Source organism: Mirounga leonina, unplaced genomic scaffold, assembly GCF_011800145.1.
Source record: "Mirounga leonina isolate KUSES-001 unplaced genomic scaffold, KU_Mleo_1.0 Mir_151, whole genome shotgun sequence".
In the NCBI taxonomy this organism is placed as follows: Eukaryota; Metazoa; Chordata; class Mammalia; order Carnivora; family Phocidae; genus Mirounga; species Mirounga leonina.
Window position 1 is genome coordinate 93,586,033 of NW_023270377.1, and position 25,060 is coordinate 93,611,092.

The 25,060-nt window shown below is 43.1% G+C and overlaps 1 long non-coding RNA gene across 1 annotated transcript in view; it reads right to left on the reverse strand.

Moving 5' to 3' along the window:
• LOC118012514 overlaps positions 1 to 25,060 on the reverse strand; it is a 162,215-nt gene that overhangs the window by 105,104 nt on the left and 32,051 nt on the right. Inside the window, exon 2 of the long non-coding RNA XR_004679731.1 lies at positions 14,137 to 14,236. This is a non-coding gene — a long non-coding RNA (uncharacterized LOC118012514). The remainder of the gene's footprint in view (positions 1 to 14,136; positions 14,237 to 25,060) is intronic.

Below are 25,060 nucleotides of genomic sequence, written 5' to 3' on the forward strand. Positions count from 1 at the left end.
AAGCTTCTAAACACCCATTTTTTTATCTTATAAATTCACCACAAATTTATTGTCTCTTTGTTTAAAATGGCTATAAAAACTGCCTGCCTTGGTCATTTCTTTCATCATTGGGCCTCTGCATGTGCAACAAAACTTTGTTTTTTCCTGTTAATCTGTCTCATGTAAATTTAATTCTTATTGCAGCTAAAAGAACCTTGGAGAAAGAAAAATTTCTTCCTCCTCTTCACTCTCAAGCAATAAAAAGACATGGAGGAATCTTAAAATGTATATTACTAAGCCAATTTGTACATGCTACATACTACAAGATTCCAACTATAGAACATTCTGAGAAAGGCAGAACTATGGAGACAGGAGTTAAAAGATAAGTAGCTGCCAGGGGTTGGGGGCAGGGAGGAATAAATAGGTGGAAATCAGAGGAGTTTTAGGGCAGAGAGACTCCTCTTTATGACACTATAATAGTGGGTACATGTTATTCTACATTTACCCAAACCCATAGAATGTCCAAGTGTGACCCCTAATGTAAGCTATGGACTTTGGCTGATTATGTGTTAGTGTAGGTTCATCGATTGTAACAAGGGTATCATTCAGATGCAGACACTGATAATGAGGAAACCATGAGAGTGTAGGGCCAAGGGCATATTGGAACTCTCTGTACCTTCTGCTCAATTTTGCTGTGAGCTTAACTGATATAAAAAAATAAAGTCTAATAAAAAAGTTGATAGTGTCCCATATCCACTGATTAAATTACAAGTTGAAAAAATTATGGTATCCCCATTATAAGTCAACACTGAAACAGTATAAATTGTAAATTATTATTAGTTTTCCCTAAATGGCAATATCCCTACTTTTGGTGGGGTGGAATAGCAAATTCTTTCAAAGAAAATTTGTGCTCTCATTTTTGTGTGGGGGCTCCCACCTGCTGGAGCATGTGGTCTGTATTTTGGTGACCCGGTGGTAGGTGGAGGCCCTCAAATCATGTCGCTTTCCCTTCCCCACTGATTCCCTTGATCCCCCATGGCTGAGATCGACATAAAGATACAATCCTGAAAATCGCTGCCATGGTGAGGTAACTGTTTAGGCGATAGGTACATAATTCCCCTTGGTTCCTGAGGTCCCTGGTGAGCTTGTTGACTCTTCAGAGGCCACTTTCAAGGCTGAATATGGGTTAAGACAGATAGATGTAAATTTGAAGCCTATCTCCTCTTGTTTAACTGCCCTAATTTAGGCAAGTCATTTTATCTCTTCGAACTTCAGATTATTCTGTGATATTTGTTTTAAAATACCAGTCCCTTAGGAGGATGGTGAGGAAGAAATGGAATAGCACACATAAAGCAGTCAAGAGGTATCATTTCACTCTTCTCTTCCCTAACTCCATGATAAAAAAAGGTGATCATGGTGATACCAATATGGTACATTCTATAGTAATTTCTAGATTACAAAGTCATCTCATACATATTCATAGAGTTATCAAATATTAGCATTTGAAGGTAACTAAAGAATCATCTAGCCCTTTGTTCTTATCTTATTCATGAGTAAACTGAGGTCAAGGGAACTATGTAATGTATTAAAGGTCATCTGGCTAGGTAATAGTAAGATTATGATTAAAAACAAGGGCAATATTCCCCCCACATGTCTCTTATATATATTATATACATATATATTATATATATATATCTTTTTTAGGTATGTTTTATAAGAATAACTATTGTTTACAATCATCTACCAAATGCTAAGATTTTCCCAACACTTTCTCATCTAATTCCTACAATAGTCTTCTCGGGTGAGTACTATTACTTTTCTACTTAAGGAATCAGTAATGGAGGCTTAGAGAGGTTGAATAACATCTACAAGGTCACCCAGCCAATAAGAAGCAGTGTGGGAATGGGCCTGACAAAATCCATGTGTGTGCTCCCAGCATTGAAGGGTGTTTTTTATAGATGGGGTTATGACAGAAGAGACCAACTGAATCAGTTGAGTTGTTCAAACCATCTGTGTGAGTGGCTTCCTGTGGTTGGTATTTCTTGCTAGGAAATATGGCAGTACAAAGTTTGGAACCCAAACTCTAGAAAAGGCAGCCTATCTAGTGGAGCGGTTGAGTGTGGACTTTGGTATCCATCTGACCTATGTTCCAGTCCCAGTTTTGCCACTCACCAATTGTGTGACTTTAGGCAAGTGACTTGTCCTCTACAACCTCTCTTTCCCATCTGTGAAATGGGGATAATAATAGCAGCAATCTTGCTGGGTTGTTGTGAAGGGGAAATGAGAGGAATGAATACTGTTTGTAAAGTCCATATATGATACTTTGCATAGCACTTGTTCTCTAGTGGGTGCTTACTAAATGTTAGCTCTCAATTGTTTTCATCATTATTTAACGTCTCTGAGTCTTGGCTCCTTTAAATGGGAAAATGATCTCTATGTTACAGTGTGATCATTAGAGAAATGCATGTAAAATGCCGATGCTCAAAAAATGGCCACTCAAAAGTCAAATGTGTTCTAGAGGTTTCTATATAAGTCTCAAATAATTGCAGATAAATATTAACCTGTTGGAAGCATAGATAAGTAGTCTTAAGGTCAATAATATTGTTCTATGTGACATGTTGTTTCCAAATCCCCATTTTCCATTTTGTAAAACCAATATTGGGGCAAATGAAAAGCTACAGGTTAACAAAAAGGTGAGCTTTGCCTGGGGTGAAATGGACGGGGGCCCAAAATATCAACTCCAAGGCAAAAGAGCAAAATCTGTTGGTCTCTTGCCTTCCTCAGGAGTCATTTTAACCAAGTTCACCAGTTCCTGAGTTAGCTGAGATATAAGACTTAGATAAGAAAAGTCATTTAAGGGGCGCCTGGGTGGCTCAGTTGGTTAAGCGACTGCCTTCGGCTCAGGTCATGATCCTGGAGTCCCAGGATCGAGTCCCGCATCAGGCTCCCTGCTCAGCAGGGAGCCTGCTTCTGCCTCTGACCCTCCCCCCTCTCATGTGCTCTCTCTCTCTCATTCTGTCTCAAATAAATAAATAAAATCTTTAAAAAAAAAAAAGAAAAAAGAAAAGTCATTTAAACAGAAATAGTGCAAGAAAGCCCTTGAAAGGGGAATACAATGGTGAGGGTTTCATGTCTTTGCAACAAACTGTTACACGTGATGTCTTTTCTCAAGTGTGGCTTTTGTGCCACTAGAATTATGCAAGGTGGTTAGATACTGCTTATTCTTACACCCAAGTGGCCCATTCCCCGCTCACAGTCCTTGACAGGCGGGGACATGTGTGTTTGTCTGAACCTGGTGTCTGCTCGGGGAGGTGGTGGTACTGTGTGTGGCATGGAGGGTGGGAGGCAGGGATCCGAGGCCAGAAGTTCTCTTACATGCACACAGTGGGGAAAAGCCGATCACTAAAACTCGTTTGTGGGGAGGGCAGAGAGACCACCCAACAGAGCCCTGAAGATGGCATGTCTGCTGGGTGCCTCTGCCCTTGGTCACACTGCTCTGAGGTCTCCCTGGCTGGCAGGTGCCCCTTAACAAGGTTGGAGGGTTTCTTTACATCATGTCGGCCTCTCTCCTTCAGATATGCTTATGGAGTGGGGGGGCACAGGGACAAGTGACGTATTAGAAACCACCGGGAAACAGGGACAGCATGAGATTTAAACCCCAGCTCCATTTTCTTTTCACCCTGGATAATAAACCAGCCGCCCTTGTTGTCCCCTAACTCCACCATCTGTAAAAGGGGAGAAGGAGGCTGTGAAAATCAAAAGCAGAAATGTGTGTGACAGAGCATATTGTCCCATAAAAGTCTTCCAAAATTAAAAAATAAAAGTTAAATGTTGGAGAAATACAGAATAGGGCCCAGCCCCAAAGAAACCTAGCTTTCCATGCCTCCTGTTCAAAGCATGAAATAACACCCAGGGAACTGCTTTGATCATTACCCCAAATCTAAACCAATAGTATCATTTAAAAAAATAACTATTTACATTTTACTAGCTTAAAACTGCCTTGAAAGACATTTTCATCAAACAGTGGCATACTCTTCCTAAATTAATTTGAGAGATTAAGTCATAAGGATTGTTTGAAGAAACTTCTTAAAAAATTCTCCTTGGTATGACTTGGTATGTCAATAAATAAATGACTTTCTAACTCTGATATTTTAAATAAGTATTTGGCTACTGTCTAGAAAAAAGTCTTTTTATATTTCTGAAAAGCTCCCTATTGTCATCTTAATTTTGACAAAGTATTTAGTTTTGTACGAACACTGTCCTTTCCACAACTCACAAGATTGCAGAAAGACCAATTAATGAATTCTGACTTCCTTATTTGCATATACTTGGAGGACATAACTGTGAAGACTTAGAATATTCTTTTTTGATACATTAGCTCATTCCTGAAGAGCAGCCCACACTGGATCCCTTGACTACTTCAACCTTGTTTAATAGGAAAATATATATATATAAATTTCCCCAAATATAACCTGTAGGTTTCCATATAGAGAGACAAGATCCACACTTCCCCAAAATAATAGTGCCCAATAGAGGAGAGGAAATTTCTACTGAGCATCTGCTATGGAACCAGGAGTTTGTGCCAAGAACTTTCGATGCACAGACTCCACTTCATTTTAATCCTTACAAGAACCCCATGACAGGGTGCCTGGGTGGCTCAGTTGGTTGAGCGACTGCCTTCGGCTCAGGTCATGGTCCCGGGGTCCTGGGATCGAGCCCCGCATCGGGCTCCCTGCTCGGCGGAGAGCCTGCTTCTCCCTCTCCCACTCCCCCTGCTTGTGTTCCCTCTCTCGCTGTGTGTCTCTCTGTCAAATAAATAAATAAAATCTTAAAAAAAAAAAAAAAAAGAACCCCATGACATAGACATCCCCTTCACATTTTTGTGCATCCTGCTTCCCAAACAGGTCTCTCTTCCTAGTGGCCCCACACCCTCCCTATTTCACCACCTCCAGGTGGAGCAGAGCTTCCCAGCATTTTCAGATTGTGGCACGCATGGAAAAGCATAACATTTGCTCAGCACACTCAATAAACAGCAGAGCATTCTGGAGCATGTAGATAAGGCTTGGTGAAAAAATTCATATAAGAAATTATGAGAAAAATAGAATACATGTACTATAGAAGATATTATATATTGAGTTTGTACTACACTTATAAATGAAAGTATTTTAAACTTTATTTTATTTTTTTTTTAAGATTTTATTTATTTATTCATGAGAGAAAGAGAGAGAGAGAGAGGCAGAGGGAGAAGCAGGCTCCCAAGGAGCAGGAAGCCCAATGCGGGGCTCGATCCCAGGACCCTGAGATCATGACCTGAGCCGAAGGCAGATGCTTAACCATCTGAGCCACCCAGGCACCCTATTTTAAACTTTTTAATGAGAAACTTAACCCTGCTTTTCTGAACATAGCTTTATTATTTATTAGAAATGGTTATTGAGGAGTAATTTACATCCAATGAAATACACAGATTTTAAGTGTACACTTTTGATCTTTTTGACAAGTGTACATCTTCCCCAATCAAGATATACTAGCACATTTTTATCACCCTAGAAAGTTCCTTTATGCCTGCTCTCAGTGAATGCCTAGACCTTAGACGCAGCTCCTTGGTCTGGTATCTATTATTGTAGAAAGTTTTCCTATTCTAGAACTTAATATAAATGGAATAATACAGCATATTAGTCTTTTGTGTCTTGTTCCTTTCATTAAGCATTACGTTTTTAAGACTCATTCTTCCTGTTGCATGTTTTGGTAATTTGTTACTTTTAATTGCTAAGTAATATCCCATTGTGTGAATATACCATAGTTTGCATATCTAGTCTCCTGTTGATGGATACCTGGGTTATTTTTAATTTTTGGCATTGTAAGTAAGCTACTGTAAACATTCTTGCACAAGGCTTTTTGTGAACACATATTTTCGTTTTCCATGGATAAACACCTGGTGTAAAGTGGCCAGGTAATACAGCAGATGCTTGTTTAGCTTTTCACAAAACTCCCAGTTTTCCAAAGTCATTGTATCATTGTTTCGCCTACTAACAATGCAGGAGAGTTCTGTTGCTTCCACATCTATGTCAGTGGTTAGGAGTGTTAATGTTTTCACTTCTAGCTATTCTGGTTGGTTTGTGATGATATCTAATTATCATTTTAATTTGAATTTCCTTGATAAATAACTATGTTGAGCATTTTTTTCATGTGTTACCAGCCATTTTTATAAATCTTCTTTTGTGAGGTGTTCAAGATTTACTCAGTTTTAGTTTAGGCTGTTTTTTTATTTTGAGTTTAAGTGTTCTTTATATTCTGGATACAACTCCTTTGTCAGATGTTGTTTTATAAATATTTTCTCCCCACCTGGGATTTATGTTTTTCTTTTCTTAACGGTATTTTTGCTGCATGCTGAAGTTTTTAGTATTAACAAAGTCCAATTTGTCAGTATATTATTTCATGGTTATTGCTTTCTCTGTGTTCTCTATGATTTTTTCACTCATACCAAAGTCATGAAAATATTCTTACATTTCATACTATTAAACTTTATGATTTTAGCTTTTAAATTTAGATCTTTGATTGATCTCAAATCTTCTGTGTATGTGTGATATATATTTGGAGATTTTCTAGATTTGTACTAATACAGTAGTCACTGGCCATATGTGGATAAGTTTAAATTAATTAAAAACAAATTAAAAATTCAGTTGCTAAGTCACTCTAGCCAAATTTCAGGTGCTCAATAGTCACACACAGTGACTATCATTGTCAATACAGATATCGAACATTTCTACCACTGCAGAAATTTCTTTTGGAATATTTTATTATCACTGATTTCTGATTTAATACTATTGCAGCCAGAGAATATCCTCTGAATGATTTTGACTTTGGAAATTTATTGAGGCTTGTTTTATGGCTTAGAAAATAGTCTACCTTGGTGAATTCTTCCCATGCACTTGAGAAGATAACACAATCCTTTTCTTGCTCTTGGGTGTAGTGTTCCCTAGCTGTCAGTTAAGTTGAGTTAGATCTTCCATGTCTTTGTTATTTTTTTTGGTCTAGTCGTCCTATCAAATGCAGAGAGATGGGTGGTAAATTCTTCATCAGTTGTGGACCTATCTATTCTTTAGTTCCATCACACTGAAAATTGTTAATTTTCTTGATCACTTAACCATGTCATTATTATGAAATGCCTCTCTACTTTGGTAATTCTTATTGTCTTGAAGTCTACTTTGGTTATAAAATATAATAATGGTAGATTATTAATGGTTAGTTTTTGCATTTTATATTCTTTTGCACTTTCCATTCTTGCACTTTCAACTTTTCTGTGTCTTTATGTTTGAAATGTGTTTCTTGTCAACAACATATACTTTGTTTTGTTTTGTTTTGTTTTTGTTTTTTAGCCAGTTTGACAATCTCTAGCTTTTAATTTGGCTCTTTAGTCCACATGCAATTACTGATACAGGTAGGTTTTTTTATTTTTTATTTTTTTTAAGATTTTTAAAAAAATATTTATTTATTTATTTGATAGAGAGAGAGATAGCCAGAGCAGGAACATAAGCAGAGGGAGTGGGAGAGGGAGCCCAAGGTGGGGCTCGATCCTAGGACCCTGGGATCATGACCTGAGCTGAAGGCAGACACTTAACAACTGAACCACCAAGGTGTCCCTACATGTAGGTTTTAATCTACTGTAGTAATATTTAATTTATATTGCTCCATCTGCTCTATAGTTTTTGTTCCTCCCTTTCTGCCTTTGTGTGTGTGTGTGTGTGTATATGTGTGAATTAAATATTTTTAGGTATTTTTATTTTCTGTGTTAGTTATTATCATTTATGTCTTTTTATGCAAGTTTATCTTTTAGTGGTTGATCTAGAGATTATAATATGCATCTCTAACTTGTCTCATCTACAATAAGAAATTATTCTACTATTGTACAAACAATGTAAGAATCTTAAAATAATTACTTTAATTATTACTTCCTCACCCTTTGTGCTCTTATCATATATTCTATTTCTAAATATGTCAGAACCTCACATAGCATGATTATTTTACTTTAAAAGTTCAAGAGTCTTTCAATTGTGTGTGTTTGTGTGCATGTGTGTATGTTTAATGTCCTTTATATTTACTAACATGTTTTCTCTTTCTGGTATTCTTTATTTCTTCTTCAAGAACTGGATCTCTATCTGGCATTGTTTCCTTTTAGCCTGAAGAATTTATTTTAGTATTCCTTATAGTGGAGGTCTGTGTGAAACAATTTCCTTAATTTTGCCTCGTTGAAAATATCTTTATTTTGCCTGCCTTTATTTTTGGGAAATAATTGCACTAAAACTAGAATTCTAGATTGATTTTTTTTCCTCCTCTCAACACTTTAAAGATGTCATTCTACTGTCTTCTGGGCTCCATTGTTTCTAGTAAGAAGCTGTAATTTCTATTGTTGTTCCCTTTATGTAATATGTCTTATTTTCACTGGCAGCTTTTAAGATTTTCTCTTTGTTTGTTTCTCAGCAGCTTGATTATGATGTGTCTAAAAGTGCTTTTATTGGTGTTTGTGTTTATCCTTCTTTGAGTTTGCTGAGTTTACTGCATCTTCAGTTAATGTTTTCCATCTATTTCAGAAAATGCTAGGCCATTCAAATAGTTCTGAGACTCAAATTATATGTTTATTTGAACATCATATATTATACATATATTATATTTACATATGTTATATATAACATATATATCAGATATCTTGAATGTGGAACCGATTGTCTTCAATTTCACAGATTCCTACCCCAATGTGTCCAGTCTGCTAATAAACTCATTGAAAAGATCCTTTATCTATGATCTATTTTTCATTTCTAGCATTTCCATTTGGCTCTGCCATTGTCCAACTGTTCAAACATGTTGTTCACTTTTTTCACTCTATCATTTTATGTATTTATTATTGTTATTTTAAAGTGCTTGTCTGATAATTCCAAAAATAGTTCTATTCTACAGGTCTGGTTTTATTTACTGTTTTCTCTTTGAGGAAAAGTAACTTTTGCTTACTTTTTCACATGTCTTTGAGTTTGATTTTGATTGAATTTAGACATCATGAATTACATATAAATGGTAGAGTCTGAAGAAAATAATAATCGTATCTAGAAAAGAGTAGACCTTTTTTGGCTGGCAGGCCACTACTGAGAAGGCTTGAGACACTCTTGTCTGTAGTTGATCTTGGTCTGAAGGTTTTGCTGCTTTAGTTAGATTCAATTTGCTACAGGCTTCACATTACTTGACAGAGGAGTCAGAACCTTCCCTCTAGCAAGGCTTGCCATGTGAATGCTTGGGGAGAATTTATCAGTCCTTCTCTGTCTTCGACTTTCTCAGGCCCTGTTTGCCTTTGTCTTGCTCCTGTCTCTACCCTCCCGCCCTCTCCCAACTACACATGGCCCCTGCCTTGTCCTCAGTGCAAGGCTTGGGGTTTCCCTCAGTGTTCCTGTGCTGCCCTAGGACTTCAGCAGGGGCCGAGGTGTTTTCTTGAGCTCTCCAGGCCTTCCCTGAATAGGGAAAAGGACCTACCCTAGTAAAGTGAGGCTATAAGTATCAGTGGAATTTCTCAGTTCCCCTTAGACATGGCAGGTCATGCGCACCTGTAGCTGGGAAAAGAGATGTTCTCCTCAGCTCTCCAGCTCCCTCCCAGAGGCAGACAGCTGCTGCCTCATAATCAGCCAGGCTCTGAGTTCCAGGGTGGTGGTGGGGGTGGGGCGTGGAGCTCCCTTCTGTTCTGCTCGGAGGTCAGCAGGCTCCCCACACCTGTGCCTCGGGGCTTTTGCTCTTTTCCCCTACCCCCAAGCTGTTTTGCGAGCTCTCGGTGAAGGCCCAAGGGAATGAGTGGGTGGGTGCAGAACGCTGTGTCCTAGCTCCTGGGGAGTCTAAACCTCCTTAACATCATCTAAATGTGCAGCTGCTGGTTCCTTATCAGTTTCCTCTTTCCATTCACTGTGCTGCCAAGCATAAAAACAGCTCTCCTAGGAGGTCACTGCCCCTTTTTGTATTTGGGTTCAGTGGGTTTCTTTACAACCTGAATGTTCTTACATGCGTTAAAGAATTACGATTTTGTAGATTATCTGGCTCGTGCTTATTGCTAGGGTGGGAGCAATTTTCCTGTAACTTTCGATATCCCAAGTGGAAGTGGAAGCCAACATAGCTTTTTCTCTCCAGTTTTATGTTGGAATGGTTACAAGCAAATCCTAATTGCCTTTTTAATGTGTTCTCTTCACGTTCTCATCATCACCACTGAAAACAGCTTCACACGGAGGTGATAAAAAATTTGAAACCTTCTTTTATTTTACGACCACTCAAACGTTTGCAAGAATTAAAGTTATATTTAAAGATTTTAATAGGCTTCCTTTTCTTTTATTGACAAATGGTATGTTAAATTTTATTTTATAACAGTAACGCAGAGTTCAAATGAAAACTATCTTTTGCATATCAAGTATTTGAAAATAACAATGAAGCTCCAATTTACAGAACAAGCAGTCACCAGGAACCTGGCTGGGTTGCTAGTACGAGCAATCAGCCACAAAACAACACTTACCTGTTATATATGAAATAGAGATTTGGGGCTACACTGCCTAGAGCTGCACCCGCCAGGAGCCCCCAACCACCTTCACCCTAACAAGTTGCACCTTAGGGCTGTGTGCCCTGCTCTGTGGGCATTTGGATTATGAACTCTAGCGGGTCCGTGAGTCCCTTATTCACGGTGGGCAGCTGAGTGCTTTGCAGCCGGCGGTTGACATAAAGGTCCAGATGGGACTATTCTGGATGCCACCTGAGAGAAGCATGCGCCCACCACTGAACCTTGCCACACTTGGGTCAGGCTTCAGGGAGCCCTGGAAGAGACTGCTGTGGCTAGAAGTGCCTGACCTTGTGTTCCTGCCACCCCAGGCTTGTGTGGCTGTGCAGAGGGCTGAGAGAATCATTATCCCACGGTCCATCTTAAACCATCGGCACACAGCGGTCGCTCAGAGACCAGGCACACTCACACTGCTTCCTGGTCACTCCCCCCACCCCGCCCTTCTTTCACTTAATCCTGTGTTCTGAGTTTTACTCTTGCTTGTAAGATAAAATGCAGATAAAAATGACAGATAAGGGGCACCTGGGTGGCTCAGTCGTTAAGCGTCTGCCTTCGGCTCAGGTCATGATCCAGGGTCCTGGGATCGAGCCCCGCGTCGGGCTCCCTGCTCTGCAGGAAGCCTGCTTCTCCCTCTCTCACTCCCCCTGCTTGTGTTCCCTCTCTCACTGTGTCTCTCTCTGTCAAATAAATAAATAACATCTTAAAAAAAAATTAAAAATGACAGATAAATAATGGGCAATATTTTAGTATAAGTATGTCTCAAGTATTGCTCAGGACCACTTACATTAAAGAACTATTATTTAAGAAGTCAGTTATTCTTTATCTGAAATTCTGTTTGTTTTTGTTTTGTTTTGTTTTTTTTAAAGATTTTATTTATTTATTTATCAGAGAGAGAGAGAAAGCACAAGCAGGCAGAGCAGGGAGAGGGAGAAGCAGACTCCCCACCGAGCAGGGAGCCTGATGCGGAACTCAATCCCAGGACCCTGGGATCATGACCTGAACTGAAGGCAGATGCTCAACCGACTGAGACACCCAGGCACCCCTCTTATCTGAAATTCTAATGTAACTCGGAGTCTTATGTTTTTATCTGCTAAATCTGGAAAGTCAACTCTTTTGGATATAGCCAGCAATAAAGCAAACTCCTGATTATTTTTGTCCTTGGCTAGCTATGTTGCGTTGACCAGCACACTCAACTTCTATATATACATCAGCTCCATCTATGTGACAGGGTTGGGTGAGACTCAAATGAGATGATGAAAGTAAATCCTATTGGTGTACCTGCTCTACAGAGGTAAGGGCCAGCATAACGATTATGGAACTCTAGGTAAAGCGACTAAGCTCTATTAAAAGTACTTTTGCATTTCAGGTGGTGTGGCGGCCATGAGGCGGATAGGCTAGAGTAGTTAGGTCACTGTAAGCCTCAGTTTGAATCCTGATCCCACCACTTTACTAGCTGTGGGATGCTAGATAAACTACTCAGCATTGTTATACCTCAGTCCCTCTCTATGTAAAATGGAGATGCTATTAGGACAGAGCTCATGGGGTGCAATATGCTAGCGCTTACCGGAACACTGGCAGGTAGCAGGTGCTTGGCGGGTGAGTAGGTCATGCCTGTTTTGCTAAAAGGAGACTTTGGTACTCCTCCCACTACATCAAACAGGAGGTTGCCTCCTCCACCTTTTCATAAACATTTCCCTGAGATATTAATAGATGTCCCATAGTAAAAAAGTTCCTATGATCAAAAGTTTGAGAAATGCTGCACGTTACATGCACTGTTGAAGCTTCACACCACACATTTGCACATCAAAGCTTCTGAGACGATCCATTACAGAGAAACGTGTTCTATTTATTTTCCCACGATTTCTTAAACATATTTCTACATGAAACACCTCTTTTATGGCCCATCTATTAACATCCTGTGTAACTATCTTCACCTGCCAACATCCTTGTTATAAAAAATCCTTCCAACGCAAGGGAGAAAGTTAAGGGGCACTACTATTAATGGGCAATGCAATAAGAAATAAAGGTTGATTTAAAGTGATAAAAAGGGGGTCCTGTGTGGCTCAGTCAGTTAAGCCTCTGCTTTTGGCTCAGGTCATGGTTTCAGGGTCCTGGGATTGAACTCTGTAGGGCTCCCTGCTCAGTGGGGAGTTGCTTCTCCCTCTCCCTTCGTCCCTCCCTCCACACCCACTTGTGTGTACACCCTCTCTCTCAAATAAAAAAAAAAAATAAAGTGATAAAAATAATCAACAGAGGCAGTGCAAATAGTGGTAAAACTTCATGGAAGTTAGGGGTTGGTATGATGTTATAGGTGAGATAAACCTTCATCTACTAAAGAGAGTCCGGAGATTTCCCCTCAAATTATTTCATAAAGCTAGAGGGACATAAACACAGTAGGTGTAGGCAGGGCAGTAACTACTCCAACAACTGAAAACAGGGATTGGGTACAGAGGGGAGCATCCATGGAGAGGACCGCCTTTCATCACACATCCCTCTGTAAACCTGATATTAAAAACTTGCTCATGAGTTACTTGGATAAAAATTTACAAACAAACAAACTCTGAATTCTCCAAGTTTTCAGGCTTGGTTAACTCTAGGCTGGACCAACCCCAGACCTGATGACAAAGATACGTCTAGGTAAGGACCCCTGCGTCCCCTCTACTGGCCAGTGGAGTTTTGATTGATCACCACTAGCCAGCTGCAACTTCATGCACTACTTCCTACTCACTCCCTTTCAGTCTGTGCTTGCTTTAATAATCTTCCCGCCCTCCCTCCTTCTTTTCTTTTTCACATTTCACACCGTCCTGCCATTCTATATTGCAATGTAAGATTAAAAAGGAACTAATAAGCCCAGGGCCACTGGCTGATTGATTGGCGAATTCAACTACTATAATATCTAGACAATACTGGGACTGTTTTTCCCTCCCAGCAACTCCACATGTGCCTGCTTCTATGTGGCGATTTTTTTTTTTTTTTTTTTTTTTTAGCAAAAAGATTCTGAAAATTCACCAGTAATCCTAAGATAAGAAGAATTTCAAGATGCAGCAAGCTTTAGAAATGGGCTCCAGATGCATTATCTAAGCTCCCTTAAACTGCCAAAGCAAGCCAGGGTGGCCTGAATGGCTTATTAAGTGATTGATTCTGCCTAGATTTAATTTCTGGGATTTTTGGAATTCAGGCATGGTCTAGACTAAAGCATTAGTCTTTTACTGAGAAATTTGCTTCCCCCTTGGTATATATGTGCAGCTCACATTAGAGACCAAATTTCACCCATCAAAACTCAGCTCAGAATTCATTTCCCTTCTGAACCCCCATTTCTCCCCTCCTTCCCCAGACACCTTTACTCATAATTGCCCGTAAGGTCTCATACACACTTTTGTGCCCACATCTCCTATGCTGTTCTACAATCTGTTTCCCTGTCTATCCTGACTTTACTAGAAGGTAGATTTTAGACATACAGATGGTGTGTATAATCCTGTCCCATTGAGCGTGGGCAGGACCCGTGGATACGGTGGGATAGCACTCCACTGATCAGGTTACGGTACATCGTGGCAAAGGTGATGGGATAGTCAGTCCAAGATTACCTTCCTTATGTCAGGCTATCGCAGCAGGTGGTGGGGACACAGCATGGCTGATACACTGATGTTCGCCCGTGGAGACAGTTTGGACTTCTGATCCGCAGGACTGGAAAATAATAAATGTGTGTCATTTCACGTCACTAAGTGTGTGGCAATTCATTACAGCAGCAATAGGAGACTGATAAGGGTTTCAACCCCTGCCCTGTTCTCTCTGATCTTGGTGACTCTCAGTCATGTGCTTACCCTCGTTGCTACCCAAAAAGAGGTGACCTGACCCAGATTTTCTATCCTGGATTTCAAATGTGAAGTGAACTGAGACCAGAATTAGAATGGAAGGCAATTGGAGCTAAATCATCTCAGCGCGATACCCAGAATCAGGCTCTTAAATGAATTTCAGCAGCTGAGGTCCTTCCCAAGACTGACCATTCTGATTTCCCTTTAAGCCAGTGAGCACCCCAGCATCTTCTTAAATTCCTTTTTTTTTTCTTAACTTAGTCAAATGCAGCTTCTTTTGCTTGCAACCAAAAAACAAACAAACAAACAAAATCCTACCAGCTATCATTTGGTCAGCACTTACCATCTTCTCCCCAAAATATTCTTTCTGGCTTGACTTTTCTTTCCAAGTACTGTGCTTTGTCTTTACTTACATTTTAACTTTTTATAATAATTAACACTTTACACTTCAACTCTTTACAATGACTCTTAGAGTAATTCTAGGATTAGCTATTTTGAGATCGATTTCCCTTTAGGGAAACAGACACAAAGGGTTAACTTGCCCACTGTCGTCACATGGCTGTTTCTAGCAGCACCTGAATTCAAACATGGTTTTGACCACCTTCACCCATCCATCAGGCTATCTTGCTTTAAAATAAATGATGTTTGTCGAAGAAAGATTAAGAGTATTCCTCACAGAGGGAACAGAAGAATCTATGGTTAAGGGCAATGCAGCTATTGTAGATAGAGAAGCCATGGGAGGAGATTATTTGAGAAGGGAGGAACCCTCTGGCTACAGGAATCAATCCACCAATGCTGACTGTTCCTCCCAGTATTGTGTTCTGTGCTGTGATGTTTGGACAAAATATTATGGAAAAGAATTATGAGAAACAAAAGACATGTTTCCTGTTCCCATTGATGATAAGGCCAATGGCAGCAAAGAAAAGGCCGTTGGAAGGATTATAGGAGATAATGCCAGGAAATCTCTCAGCAAGGTGTTTGGCAAGTAATGAGGCTAAATAAACATTTACCTAATTCTAGGATTGACCAACATCTCCGTCAGAGAGAGATTCTTCCTTTAGAGGGATTGGCCCCAGCTTGTGGTCCTGATCCTATGTTGGTGGGTTTCCTGCTTATTTGTCTGAAGGCAATCTTATTTTCCTCCTTTTTTTCGACTCTTGGAGGGCTTTTCATTTTGAGGTTCCACATATTCCCCCCCTCCAACGCCTATCAGACAATATGGCAGGATGGAGTTTTCTCCCTCCACCTCCCCATTCCCTCCCTTCTTGGACTGAATGGCCAGAAGGCCATCTTTAATGAGGACAGAGTGTGGGCTAAATAGTGCCTCAGAGCCATATTGTTAGCAGCGTTAGCTAGAGAAATGTTGACTGTCTTCGATGATTCCCTCTGAGGCTAGGTATCAGACCAATACCCTAGAAGGAATGAAAGGGCCCCAAACCTTCCCCTCCAGCACCATCTAGGGGAAACTGTGACAGTCCAAAGAGAAAGAGGTGGGGGCTGGGGGAAGGGCAGAGATAAAAAGATCAAGAGACAAAAGGGAGAACTGAAAGTGGAACAGAGAGGAGGTGAACTGAGAAGGATGAGTAATTCGTTCATTCATTCTCTGGATATGTATGGGCATCTTTTCAGGGAATGTGCTTGTGGGAAAACGCTCCTGCCCTCGAGGAACTCACATGCCAGTGAAGATGTGGACAATAAACCTGTGAATAAATGAAACAACTAGATGATTTCAGAGAGTGCCACATCCTAAGACAAAGGTACAAGAGAATGATGTAACAGAGAGTCCCTGGGGGTGAGAGTGGGGGGATAAGGAGGCCTGGGCAGGTCTGTCTGAGGAGGTCTGAAAGATGAAAAGACAGCATGTGGAGATGAAAGAATGTTCCAGGCAGGAAAAAGAACCATAAGCCAACATGGAGGTAAGGAGAAAGACTGGTCCAGGTAGAAAGAAGACAAAAGTTCGAAGTCTTGGCGGCCGTGGTCAAGCAGCAGCAGGTAGATCATAAGCCTGGGATCCAGGGACATGCATTTCTGCTCATCCTTCGGTGAGATTGACCAAGGTGCGAACTTTCTCCCAGAGGACTCCACCAGTATACCTTTCCAAAGGTCAAGGGGAAGGGCAGAGATAGCTGTGCATAGTTTACAGATGAGGAACCCAAGGCACATTAGTGAGATGGCTCTCCCAGAGGGACCGAGAAAATGCAGAGCTGAGCCACGGTGAACCCGAGGCGTCTCCACCACGGCCACTCTTTCGCTTAAGCCATGGAGATTTTCTCTCGATCTAGTGCATAGGCTGCTGCTCTTCAAGAAGTTTGTGTTTTCTTTACTGTTTCAACGATGTCCTAAAGAAACCTTAAGGTTTCTTCCTAGCATTAACTTTTATTATTTGGCAATTCTACCATTTTCCTTCTGTTTTCTGTCCAGTCTTCTTTTTTTATGAAGTCAAACCTACCTCCCCCCACTTGGTTTTTTCAGCCACCTCAGCAGGCCTCTAGAGACAGAGTCTCTTGGGCCAGGAGAGAATAGCCTTTTCCATGTCTAAGAGAAAGGGAGGTGGGCTTTTAATCACAGGATCCCTTGCCAAGTGCTCTGGAGCAGGGGGGTAGAGGGGGCTTAGCTCTTACCCCTCCCCTCTGCTTATTCTGATAGTCCCACTCACCCGAGTACAGATGTCATAAGGATTCTCAAACTTCACAGAAGGTGCTAGAATTTTGTGTGGAGCCTGGTAAGAATGCAAATTCCAGGGCCCTACCACCCAAGGCTCTGACTCAGCAGATCTGGGACAGGGCCCAGGAATCAGCATTTCAAAGATATCTCCATTCCCAAAGTATTAAAAGTAGTTTTGTTAAAAACAAAACAAAACAAAGTAGACATCTCCAGCAATTTTTCTCTATATCAAAATAAATCTGATTCTGGTGACATCAATAGTCTTACTTCATCTTTCAATTCAAATATGTGTATTAATACTAGTTTCAAAAGCATTATTTTTCTTGAGTATAATTTAAATTTAATATTGAGTAAATATTAGATATTATTAACACGACTAGAGATAAATTAAAGGATACATATCATAAGAAGGTTAAAAAACCTACTTCAGCTTGGTAATTAATTTACCCACAGCTAGTTGTAAAAGCAACTAAAGTACCAAGTTGCTATTTCTCAGTTATTTATTAAAAAATAATTTGACTCAGCTTCAATCTCAGTCAGTCCTGAGGACCCTCCCTTACCAGAGGTCACAGAATCAATAAGGCTTAAACAGTGTATGAGAAGGGGTGGGGGTCCTCTAATGTTCTGTCTATCAGAGGTGCCCCTGATAGCTACATTTTTAAAATTCATAGGTACCCCTTGAACCTGACAGTTCTCCTGCTTCCTGGCTGGGCTTGGGGTCTGGGAACCTGGTGGGGAGGGGAGGGCTGGGACGCTGGTGCCAAGTGCCCAGCCTCTCAAGCAATTATTCCTTCCACCAACCTGGCACCTTCTTCTGGAGGCCTCTGCACAGCTGTATGGGGGGGGGGGTAACACTACCAAGGGAACCCTCAGAATTCCTCTCCTTTCCAGTCAGGGCACTACTCCGAAATCTGCCTTTGTACTAAATTCCCCCAAGGAAGTCTGACTTCCAGGAATGCTGCCTTAAGGGAATATATTCTGGATTTCTGTGTTCATGTGTTCATTCACTCATTCAGCAAGTGTTTATTTCCCTCTACTCTGTACCAGGAACTGTTCTAGACACCGAAGAAGCAGTGATCAAAACAGGCAGAAGCCCCTACCCTCATAGAGCTTGCATTTCTCTGTCATGAGACTGACAATAAATAAGCTAACAAAAATATACATACGATGCAGAGTCAGGTGGTGAGGGGAAAAGGCATGCAGGGGAAAGGGAAGAGGGGTGGGGGCGTTTTTCAGAAGGGTGATGGGGTTTCCTGGAAAAGACGTCCTCTGGGCAAGCCCTGGAGGAAGTGAGAGCTCTCCAGGAAGAGGGTCCCGAGCAGGGGCTATGAAGTTGCACAGGCTGAGGCTAGGGTGTGCTTCGTGAATCTGAAGGACGGTGGGGAGGCCAGTGTGGCTGGAGCAGAGTTACATGGCGAGGCAGGCTCAGCCAGGCGGCCAGCTGGGCCAGCGGACGGACCTGGATTTTACTGGCTGTCGAAGGATAAACCCCTTGGGATCCTGGCCGACCCCCCTCCCCGAGCTGCTGACCGCCCCTCCTCTCTGTGTTGTCACTTGCTCCGAATCTTTCGTTCCAGTTCTGCTTCTGGGCGAACCCAGCCCCTGCCAACCCCCGGGAAGCTAATAGCCTGCGAGCTCTCCCTTTATCAGACCGCGTTCCCTGTCCCCCGGGGCGAGCTCGGCGGGCGGCCTCCAGCCGCGATTCCGTGTGATTCCCACTCGCCTCCTACGCCTCGGGCTTTATCTTCTCGATGCTTCGGAGTCTGAATCGCTCCCTGGCACTGAGAGTTGACGGCCCTGGGAGCTCTGGGGAGGCAGCAGAGGCCGCTACAGACGTTCCCGCCCAAGAGACCGCTTCCGGCTCAGCTCTGGCGTCTACGGGCTGTGGGCGAGGTGCCCGTGCCCTCCGAGCTTCGGCTTCCTCAGATGGGGATTGGTGATAAGCCACGTGGCCAGGTGCTTGTGCCAGGGAAATGCCACAAGGGGGCGACGCGGGTAGCTCCGCAGGGGCCGCTCGGCACATTCCAGAGGCTTCCTTTCCTCTGCTGCTCTCAGATACTACAACCCTCCTCCCTTCCCGCAAGGAGCTGGAGGGAGGCTTTCAAAAAGGATCACGTTAGGGGCGCTGGGGGGCTCAGTCGGTGAAGCGCCTGCCTCCGGCTCAGGTCATGATCCCAGGGTCCCAGGATCGAGCCCCGCGTCGGGATCCTTGCTCGGCGGGCAGCTTGCTTCTCCCTCTGCCTGCCGCTCCCCCTGCTTGTGCTCTCTCCCTCTCTCTCTGTGACAAATAAATAAAACTTCAAAAAAATGATCGCGTTAATAGCAAACATACGTTGTATATTTACTAAGATTCCAGGAAGAGCACTAAACGCTTTGTACATGTTACGTCTCTGAGCTCTCTTACCTTGTCAGTGATTTACTTTAAAGTAGACAACGTATGTGTGTGTGTGTGTGTGTGTGTGTGTGTGTGTGTGTGTGTGAGACAGAGAGAGATTGCAGTTAAGCTAATGAAGGCAGATCTTCAAGATATTCGGGCTAGATAAAGTATTTTAGAAATGTTCTCTCTGCTAGCATGAGTTGGGTATAAAGACGCAGAGAGACCTCCAGCCTGAATTGTTAGAAATAACGCGGAAGAGCTACATATCCCATCTGTCCGGTGTGCAGCCAGGAGCCAGGAGGAAGACTCTGGTGCCCGAGGCCAGTTAGAACATGCATGGAATCCTACCTCCACAGTCATTGTGTATCTGCCTTGCAGGCATCTTCTAAGCAAAGTTTGGGTTGGAGCATTAAGGGACTGCAAGCTGGGATGTCGTGGGCCTTAGGGACAAGCACTCTGAGGACTTTTGGGTTTGCTTGCTAATAAACGTCTATAGGCGTGGCAGAATTTTGAAATCTCCCTCCTTACACTGCTGGCTAGCTTGCAGAGAAAGCACTGGCCAGCTATCCCCTACTGGTATCTTCCCTGAAGGGGCCTAAGCAATGTGCGAGATGAGATTGGCTTGGTTAGCTCACAATACATCTTATCCGGGAGGAACCACCCTAGAGGAGTTAGGGAACTTGTGTGGAGTCACCAGGAAGTGGCAGGAGCAGGGTCCAAGCCGAACCCTCGATGCAGAGTCCCCTCTCCTGATCACTATGCTTCCTGCCAGGAGAACCCCCTTCTGTTACCCACACCTCCTCCCTCTTTCTCCATGGATAGGCAGCCTCAGCATAATTGACTCTTGGACTAGATAATTCTTTGCTGTGGAGCTGTCCTGTGTCTTGCAGGACACTTGGCAGCAACCCTAGCCTCTAGCCCCTAGATGCTAATAGCATCTTTTACCCCTGTGGTGACAATCAAAAATGTCTCCAGTCACTGTCAAATGGTCCCTGGGGGGCTCCTCATTGAAAAGCACTGGCATAGATCTTAACTCCATAGCAAAATGCTATCTTTTCTTTAAAAAGAGAAAAAAAAAACAAAACTATTTTCTTGAGTGCTTAGTGTCAGGGACTGTGTCCAGAGCCTTACTGATGGATTAGATATCATGAACCACATTACATCAGCTCAGGGGAATAAGATGTGTTTACTATTGGGCTGGCGATGCCCTTGTGCATACGTATCTGCTGTCAACAGACCGAAGCCGACTGGGTCTCTCGTAGCCATGAGGTTGGTTTTGGCAGACATCCCTCACATCTCACTGCTAGACACAGGTGGGCTCTCTAGGCCCTGACACATGAAATATGCAACACAGAATGGCCAGGCCATACATGACGATAACAATGCTGACCCATAGCCTCCGCAGCAACTAGTCCAGAATGGCCAGGACTTGGTCAATGACTACAAACTTCTTTTTCTCTCTCTCTCTTTCTTTCAAGATTTCATCCATTCAGTTGAGAGAGAGAGAGAGAAATCACAAGCAGGGAGAAGGGGCAGAGGGAGAGGGAGAGGCAGACTCCCCGAGGAGCAGGGAGCCCGACACGGGACTCAGTCCGACCCGGAGATCATGACCTGAGCTGAAGGCAGGCGCTCAGCTGACTGAACCACCCAGGCATAACTCCCCTCCCCTCTTTTTTGTTCTCACTCTCACCTCAAAGAATACCAAATAAGCTCTTCCAACCAATCCTGTGAGATCCTCTGCTTCTAGTCAGCCTTCCTCCAGCTTCCTCACACCAATAACTGGCGATCAGAGCATACCCAAAGCCTTCCCTTTTCCCACATAGCACTTTCCCACTCCTCCACCTGTCTTTGAGTCTCTGCCTAATGCAAGTGGTGGTGGCTGACCGCCTGGATGTAGCAAGCTCTGAATAAACAGTTTCTTGTGTGTTCTCATATGGGTGGTCTCCATTTCTCTCCAGTCTCCTTCCCATCCCCTTGCTTCCGGGTAGTATGGCACAGGGGGAGGCATTCTGCCGCTCATAAAAATACTGTAGCTAGCAAGTGCAGTCATACAATGCTGTTGTGTAGACTTGTGGAAAACTCAGCCCTCAGTTCCCCAGGCATTTCGGTAACACCCTGCACAAAGCTTCAGCTCGAGGTCAATGAGATACTATTCCAGACAAGAGAGGCAGAGAGCTTAACTATCCTCTTGGAATCTAAGTACCTAACACCACAGGATCAAATGGGAGCCCCAGGCCTTGTACCCCACTACAGAGGGTTTCAGCCTCTGAGTTCACTAAATTCCTCTTCCTCTTCATACAGGGCCATGCATGCCTGGCAGTATTTACATTCTTTCTACATATATTGAATACAACTATTGGACCAATAAAAAATGGCTTTTAATATCCCCAGTGCTAATTTATAAACGCTCTAGCACTGATCGAAATGGCCAGATTGGGAGGCCTGCCTCAGAACTATAGTCTCCATGCCTAATTGGGGTTGTTCCTGTGCTGACAGTACCTGGAGGGTGGATTCCTGATAAGGGCTCTTTGAATGTTAAGGAAGAGCAGACCCTAGAGCAGAGGTTCTTCATCTTTTCTGTGCCTTGGACCTCTTTGGTGGGTCAGGGATCCCTTCCCAGAGGAATGTTTACAGATAATGTTTACAAATGGAGGAAACCAGTTAGATTGAATACAGTCATCAAAACTCTGGAAACCAGATACATGTAATATAATGATACATGTGCTTCTTTATTAATGTGTTAAATATTAAAGTCTGGTGGCAGGTCTTAGAAGTGCCGTGATTTGGGGAGGCCTGATGCCCAAAAATGGTATTTCAAAACATCTGCCACAGTTGTAATATAAAATACAAATGTCTGTAATTTCTACTGTTTACAGAGTCACAAGAACTTCTATGATTGTCTGCATTCATGTTTAAAGGAAATGCTAAATTCTAGTTAGATGTAGTGAAAAAAAGATGTAATTTTTTCCCCCTAGTCCAAGTTCATGAACTCCCCTGAATCCTCTCCATGGGCCTAAGCAGGAAAGCCCTGTGCCAGAGTGTGAAGTTAAATGGGGCATACTGTCTACGTTGAAGCAAGCGGCAATATGCCCCGTTCCATGACGGGGGACTGTCATTATTTGATATTTCTTAGTCTTCCTCCGACTGTGTGTGGGAGACGGGCTCTAGGACAGAAGGAACTGTGTTGTGCTGACCACTGAGTGTCAGACCGTGCCTGGCACTTAGCAGGTGCTCAGATTATTATTTACTGGACGACAGGATCCCATGGAAACAGTAAGGTCACGTGTGCTGGAAGGGCCTCATCCGCCCAGGTGGTCACAGGATGAGGTGCTGGACGTGGATGAAGTCAAGGCCTCACTGGGAACAGGGGCGGCACGGCCTGAGACAAGTGAGGGCCGCTGGGCTCCCCCGTGGCTCTGAGCATCACACCAGACTGCCATGGGAGCTCTAGGCCCAGTGTCCCCTTTCCACTCTTCCAGGATGATGAGCCCTCTCGTCTGGAACCTTCCTCCAAAATCAGCATTGAGCTGTTGCTCCCCCAGCCTTCTTCATCCTTCACTTCCTCTGTGTCAGGTCTGAAGACTTTCTTTGTCCTCTGGTCCAAGAGAATTCTTCCTTCTCCTTTCAACTCTATTCCTCACTCCTTAGGCCTTCTGTTTTCTCTTTTATGTCTGCTAATCTATAATTCTCTCTTCATAAGACAATTTGACGACTCATTAAATCCAGAGCTTTGGTTCTAATGAACCTCCAAGATGGTAGTGATAATATTGTTTTCTTGAGGACCAAGAGGGGTTTGCTTTCGAAAACTCCCCCAACAGATAAAGAGCATTGTTTAGAGAGAGAGATTGAGAAAGGGGTACGAAAACCAGATGAGCGTTCACAATCTCACCACATCTCTCTTGTTTCGTGTTTTCACAACACTCTGTAAGGTGTATTTTCTTAGCTCCATTTCAGGAAACAAAAGATCCAAAAGGTTAGGTAATGGGCCTCATGCCACACAGCTGGTGACTCCCAGAGGCAGGTGGGTCTAGTTCTCCCTGACCTCAAAGGCCACGTGCTTGACGCAGTTAGCAACCTTAGCCTCTCACGGCTGGGGCCCGGGCCGGGCCAAGCTGGAGAAATCTGCCTTGGGACAGGGCTTCTCAAATTCATTACTGCTCTGCTTCAGATCAGCACGGGGATATACTGCACGGGACTCGTTCCAACCTCTTGCCACAAATGACTCACCAGCAGGTTTGCGGTGCTTGAGCTGGTCGCACCCTGTTGAACCCATCACAGCCCCGAAGTCACGGCAAGGTGTGATAGCTAGCCCCATTTCCAGGGCTCGCTCACACATCCTGGGCTCACCTCCTTGGGTACTGGTAGCAAACAATTCACAGCTGGGAAGCGCTCTGTGAACCACACTCGGGGAGCTGGGGTGCTGGACACGGCCACTGGCCCCTACGAGCAGGACCCTGAGGTCGGGGATGCGGTGTGGCCCAGGGGGCTGTCATTCTTCCTACCAAACACACAGCAATCTCTAGCTGTCTTCTCACTCAGACAATTCACAGCTGGCTCTAGATAAATAATTTGACAATGCCCTCACTCATGGGGAAGACTATCTACGACTCCTTGGAGATACTAAATGAAATATTTTCAAAGTTCCCTTTGCTCTGAGTGTGATGTTAATTACAGTGTACTTATGGCTATTGCTATGTGTTTTGGCTAAGAGGCAGTTGAATCATTTAAGAGCTGCCATTTCAAGAGGGATTTTTAAGGTGTTTGAACATCCTTGCTGTCAGGGATTTGTGCCTATAATTCTCCTTTCTTTGGGGGCACCCGTGGGGCTTTCTGTGTGCCTCTGGTAAACAGATGTTTTTAAATAGTTTGCATTTCTCGGGATTATGGTTTTCATGGAAATATGAGTGTGCGGATTTGCTGCTATCTTTTTCTATCAGCATTCAACACCTCAGGAAATATGTTTTCCAATCCATTTCTCTGACCGTTGGCTTATTTCCTTCTGGGCAGCCCACCTCTAGGAACCCCTTCAAAGCCAGAAACGCCCTTGGCTTGGCTGGCTGGCGTGTCTCAAGACACACTTTTTTAGTGCCACCTAGTGGCCGATGTCAGGTCCTGGAAGAGACACTCGGATGTCTGGCTGGTAAACCAGGATTCACTCTTTCAGGAACACTCCAAATGTGTGAGAAATTGAAGCACCTTAAGACGGCAGCTGAGGACATGGCCATCTAAAACAGTTTGGGTCCCCTCCCCCCACCTAGAAGCCTCTACTTAGAGCATAGTTTTGAGAACCTGTCAGGTCTGGACTTGAACTCTGGCTCTGAGGCTTGCTAGCTGGGTGACATTGAACAAATTACTTACCCTGGCCTGGCTGTCTCTACTGTAATAGGGAGAGAATCATAACCTGGCAGTGAGATTAAACAACGTACAACATTCACAGTGGCTGGCACGTGGTAACAGCTCATTCGCTGCAATGGTCGTTACCATAATTCTCATTCCTTAGTGCCCGGAACTCAACAGGCACTTCATAAATGGCTGTAGCAAAAATAACCAAGTCCATATTACCCGTCAACTGGCAAATATTTATTAATTACCTCTTGTGCCCTCAAATCTGTGTACTGAGACTGGCGCTGAACAAAGTACTTGGGGGTGGTTATA